General features: G+C 43.6%; 1 long non-coding RNA gene across 1 annotated transcript; it reads left to right on the top strand.

Moving 5' to 3' along the window:
• Positions 1–207: 207 nt before the first annotated feature.
• On the top strand, positions 208–5420 carry LOC147733642 (uncharacterized). Its single transcript, XR_015308741.1, has 3 exons — positions 208–330; positions 430–503; positions 3166–5420. It is a non-coding gene; the product is annotated as an uncharacterized LOC147733642 (long non-coding RNA).
• The last annotated feature ends 464 nt before the right edge of the window (positions 5421–5884 follow it).

Raw genomic sequence — 5884 nt, 5'->3', positions numbered from 1 at the left:
TCGCAAAGATGAATATAAAATTTGCGGATGGAGTCACTTAATAAACAGCGTGATGTGGGTTAAGGGATTTCAGCTTTCGTTGGAACAATAAAGTTATATTGAATTGAAGCGGACTTGGAGGCGTTACTCTTATGCGTTGACGTCGGGTTCCTTTAACTCTTAATGCGGAAGGGTTTCATTTAGCTAGTCGGGTCCCTTTAAATTTCATTACGGAAGCTTCCGGATGAAATACGGGTGGTGACGCGCACGTGACTATTGATTCCAAACTGCAAGGTATAGACTAGATCCACACGGAGGAGGGTGAACGTTTGGACAGTGTTCCATAGACAAGTAGGTGAGCGTTTGGTCTGTCTTTCAGTACAATCTATTTTTAGTATAGTATAGTGCGAGGTGGACTCAACGAGGATTTTTTACTTTTTGCTTTCTCAGAGATTTGGTGGTGAGGCTGAACAGCTATAGGAATATATCGAACATTGGAAACTCTTAGAGGATCATACGGAAAGGTCTGTATAACCACTTGAAATTAATGCGCATGTAATCTCCTGTGCAAACAAAATAGAGTTATTTTTGATGTATGAATTGACTTTTACAACTCAGGGGTGTTCCGACTTCTATACCAACACAATGGTAAGCTTCTCAGTTACAATGGCACATTTCTAAAATTTCAAGCATGGTAATTTTGGGAGGATTAGGTATGTCCGGTGGTGGACACACTCATTATTTTGACTTATTTGGTGTTACACGCGGGTGTGAGGTTCATAAGGTTTTTTGTCAACAGCTATGTTGATATCTCCATTAGTTTTTGGTCAGCACAAGCACATGTAGGTTTTAAGGGTGAAAGGCAATTTCACAATACTGATTCCTTACATTTCCCCCTGTTCTTTTGGAGTGCAATTCCTAACCCTTTGTCATGTACCAGACTGACTGTGAATAATATAGGTCACTTTGTAGTGATTGGTTCTCAATATTGCGTTGTAGGTCCAAGAGGAGTTCAAGAAGATTTGGATATATTTGCTTTTGATACACTAAAAGTCCCCTGAAGAAGGGTTCAAAAGGAACCCGAAGGCATTGGGAGTGATGTTAATTATGAAAATGTTGATGTTTTACGTTGACGCATGCATATTTCTTGTAAATGGATTTTATGGTCTGACAATATTGAAATACGAATGAACTGTAATTCGGAATCTTGATCCATATTTTGATTTAGCTGTGATATTGTTAAAAATATGATGAAAAATACATAAACATATGATTTATAAACATCAGAAAATTGTTGAATTCTATCCAAGACACTAGCAGGTAGATTCATCAAGCCAAAATTGGCTTGCAAAGGGCCAGATTCTGAGAATCTGGCCCTTCGCAAGCGCTATTTTTGCATTTGGGATTCATCATCCCAAATGCAAAAAATCTCAATTCTAGAAATCGCTAAATTGCGATTGATTGCATTTAAGAAATCTCAATTGGAGATTCCTTAAATGCAATTCATGAACCATTTAAAAATTGCGAATTCGCAATCTGGGGCCGCTATTTACCGCGAAGTCTAACTACGTGGTAAATAGCAAAAACTTAGAAAAATGCCCTTTAGGACATGTGTGTGCGCAACACCATTACCATTACCATTTCAGAGGTGCTAAAGGGTGTCCTTTGGACACCCTGGCACCCTTGAAATTGCTTCCTTATTTGCGATTCGCTAATTGCGAATCGCAAATAAGGAATGACTCCCCATTCATTCCTATGGGCCTTTAGGCCCATAGGAATGAATGGGAAAGCCATTCCCTATTTGCGATTAGCAATTAGCGAATCGCAAATAAGGAAGCATTAGAAATCGCATAAAATATTGCGATTTCTACATGCATATCGTTTTGCGAGTCTTTAATAGCGAATCCTTAAAATTCGCTATTAAGGACTCGCAAAACATGACCATGATGAATCTGGGGGTAGGTGTCCTTAGCAGTGCATCACGCAGGCGGTGGTCTCCATTGCCTCCTATTGTTGTATATTTATCAGGGTTTCAGGGCTGTGGCCCTTCACACGTGGTAGCACGCATAATCAAACACAAATAGATTCAAAATAACAAAACATTAGGATTATATGATTATATTGGTGTGCAGGCCCACTACTTATTTTTGTGAGTGATGATATGGCATTCCATTAAGGACAGATATGCCTGCCAATTTCTGTACTATCTCAGGGTACTCCTCTGCAAGGAACACCTTGCTACTTGTTATAAGCTGCTAACTGGACCCACCCACAGAGTAGACGATGTTGGACCCACGACTCTTCCCGCCTCAGATTTTATCTCCCCAGACCACTGTCTAGAGCCTTTTAATGTTGCACTTCTTATGGAACGTCAAAGGTTTGTGTTCAGCTCTCCCCCAATCCCAAAACAGCCTTACTCCCTCTTTTACCTACGTCCTACACACCATACTTCCTTTTCACATCCCTGTTTGCCTCACATGCATTACCCGACACAGAAGGCTCTCCCGTGCTACATGACAATATCCTAGTTTTGCACGGACTGCTGTAGCTCTACAGCTGGTTCATGCTTTATAAGAAGCACAATGAATGGATGTGGAGGTGTTACTGATGAAAGGTCTGATGTAACTGTCCCAGCGGGGCCGGTCCCTAGTGCTTAACCAATCCTTATTAATAGCTTAGAGTATATCCAGTCATATTCCTTCCTTATGTATATAGAGATAACTCTAATCACTAGTACATGCAGTAGACCTTTGTACTCTCTACCATTCCTATGTGACTCTTAGAGTATTTCCATTTGTATCTCCTTGTGTGACTTTACATCTTGTACATTTGCAATTTTTTTCTGTTTGTATCCTTTATGTAACGCATGTAATCCTAAATCCTTATGTTTTTCAACTGGTCCTTTATGTAAAGCGCTCTGACACCTTCGGGTAAAGTTCGCCTATATAAAATCGCATAAATAAATAAATAAAAAAGGTAACTTGGCCAGTGGCGTGACGATCAAATGTTGCGACCATTTTCTTTGGACATTAGGAATTACTCGTGTTTTCGGTGACACGCAGATCTCTCTCTGCTTACCTCGCCCATATCTGAGACAGAGCTAGCTGACTTTTCACAACAGCATGTGCAGGGAATGTGTTTGGTGAGTGAGTGGACATTTTTTCATCCCTTCCCTCCTTATTTTAGGATTCGCGTCTTCCTGTGTGAACCCATCTGAAGACAAGTGTTCTCTGCCAAACATTTGGAAGCTGTTTAAAGAGGAATCAGTCAGTTTTATGAGCATGGAATTCCTCTGCTGCAGCCCACCAAAAAGTGCAAGTCGGAGACGGCGCGTGAGGTCACCAGTGGGCACGGGGCCCAGTGAAATAAAAACAAGTCGTGCTTAAGTTTCAGACATGAAATTTTGCAATGATATGGTGCACGATGGCACACAATGTGAAAGAGACCCGAACGCCCGCCATTATTTGGGATTTCAGCTGACATTTGTAAAACATGCACGCGTGTCTGGGGTGCACGGGCCCGGTGTGTCCAGGTAATGCCAGCCGCAGGTCTACACTGGGCCAGTCGCATCCGCCGCTCTGTAATCTGATTACTGCCGCGAGGAAAGGACTCTTCTTACGACTAAATACTATAATTATCCTCCACGGTGCTGACAGCAGGCTAGAAAATGAAAGCATTCACCTGTGTTATTACAATGCGTGGTGATATCGGTGAAAGATGAATGCGACCACGGTGCGCGTCAGCAGAGTGTGGCAGGCTCTTGTGTAAACTTAAGAAACACTCAAGGTAGTAAGTAGGTGCACCAGAAGGGCAAGACATGCAGTTTCTTTTTTGTTTGTGTTTCATTTCTCTTCTAAATGCAGTGTCTGCAATCGTAGTATTGATAGTTATCTGTCTGATTGAGAAATAAAGGCAAAATGTGCTCAGGTTGATAAACATCACGGGAAGTCAGAAAACCTTCAATACATAGCAAGTCAAAGTTTATCAATCAATTGATGAGCAAAGACAGCTACATTAAAAACTTTTGATCAACAAATGAGCACTGTTTTCCAATATAAGATGCAATGAATTGCTCTGTTACTTTTCTTTTACTTTCATGGCATGTTTCAAACAAATATTAGAGAACATAGGGGCATATGTATGAAGTCCATTTCCCGTTCGCAAATAGGCCGATTCCTAGAATCCTCCTGTTAGCGAACGGGAAAAAGCCTTTTGGGACGTACCATCCCAAAGGGCCCTCGCAAAATTTGCGATTCCTCTTTTGCGAATGCATTTAAGGAAACGCAAATTGCGATTCCTTAAATGAAAAGTAGAAAGCACCCAAGTTGATGGTAATTTGCGATTTCTTTGAAAAATGCACTTTTTGCCCTTAGGGCATTTATGTGCACCACATGTGCAAAAATGCTCATTTCAGGGGTGCAACAGGGTGTCCTTATGACATTCTTGCACCCTTGAAATTACATTTGCATTTTGCGAGTGCCTAATGGGTTCTCGCAAATTGCGAATGTCTTCTCATTCATTCCTATGGGCCTCTAGGTCCATAGGAATGAATGTCACGGCATTCCTTAATTGCATTTTGCAAATTGCGAATTGCAATTAAGGAATTCCAAGTAATCGCAAAATATTTGAAAATTGTTTATTACATCCAGTTTTGCGAATCTCAAATAGCGATTCTCTCAAAATTGCTATTTGAGAATCGCAATAACAGTATTTGATACATATGCCCCATAATCTTTCTTAAGGTGCGTGGCCACGACCACCGGCAAGATGGCTGCACTCTTGTTAGGCTCCAGCATCGGCGTCCTACATTGTCGGCCCTTGGTAGAAGTGAAGGTCGCAGACCAGTCTTCCCCCGGGGAACTTCCCGCGATAGCCAGAAGGACAAGGTGGGAAGGGATTAAAGAAACAGGGGCAGGGTCAGGAGTTGGGTCGGTATAAAGGTGTCAAGGGAGTAGGATTCGGCCTCTTCCTGACACCTAGCACCACCAGGAGGGCATGAGAAAAAAGTTAGTACACCCACCCACCCTACAAGTTGTAGAAGGGGGATCGAGTGTTGTCTGTTTTTGGCGTGCCAGTTTAGGGAAGGATGCAGAGCAGTGGCGTTACGGTACTTTGGAGGGGTGGTGAGTCACTTAGGGCGGATCCACACCTCGGGGGGGGGGGGAAGGGTACACAGGTGACTGATAGAGGCCGGGCGAGGCAATGAGAAATGAAGGAAACTCAACAGAGGATGCTTGGAGGGCAAGTGAATGTGAGAATGAGGAGATGAAGGCTGGCTCTGAGTGAAAGGGGAAGAATCAAACAGGTGAGATGGTTTGACAGTGGTGAAGGGAGAAGGAGTCGGTATGGGATGATAAAAGTTATATTTTTGCACTTATGTACTGTTAATAAAGTTTTGATGCTGCAACCTTGTCCTAATAAAATGGCCATTTACGCTTCAAGTAACAGTGTGGAGTGGAGTTATTGTGCGATCGACCTTAATCACAGCTATCATCATCTGCGGACCAAACTGTGTGCCATGATGTAACTACTGAGGACCTTATTTACCAGGGGAGCCGCTCCATTGAGTGGTCGGAGCTCACAACACACCACTACAGCGGTGGAAAATCACCTCGGCTGGCGCTGCCTTGGAGGCCCCTCAGCAACAGTGGCGTAGGTGAGCCTGAGGCTGGGCTCACCCAATCTCGCCGGTGCCACTTGTGAGCTCGACCTTCCCCCCTGTACACACCAGCAGAGCAGCTGTTGGGTGTGCACCCAGCGTAGGGCCCTGCAGTCAGTGGGTTGTAAACCCTGGGCCCTATCCTGGTTTGGGTGGCTGCCGGCCAGCTGCCCCCTGTGAGGCCTGGACAGCAGTTGTTGCTGGGACCCGCCCTGGCTGGGCGTCATCTTCCCCCTGGCTGTGTGG

Source organism: Lissotriton vulgaris, chromosome 2_1 (genome assembly GCF_964263255.1).
Source record: "Lissotriton vulgaris chromosome 2_1, aLisVul1.2, whole genome shotgun sequence".
Classification (NCBI taxonomy): Eukaryota; Metazoa; Chordata; class Amphibia; order Caudata; family Salamandridae; genus Lissotriton; species Lissotriton vulgaris.
Note: the sequence above shows the minus strand (reverse complement) of the source record. Positions and strands in the feature narration are given on the sequence as shown.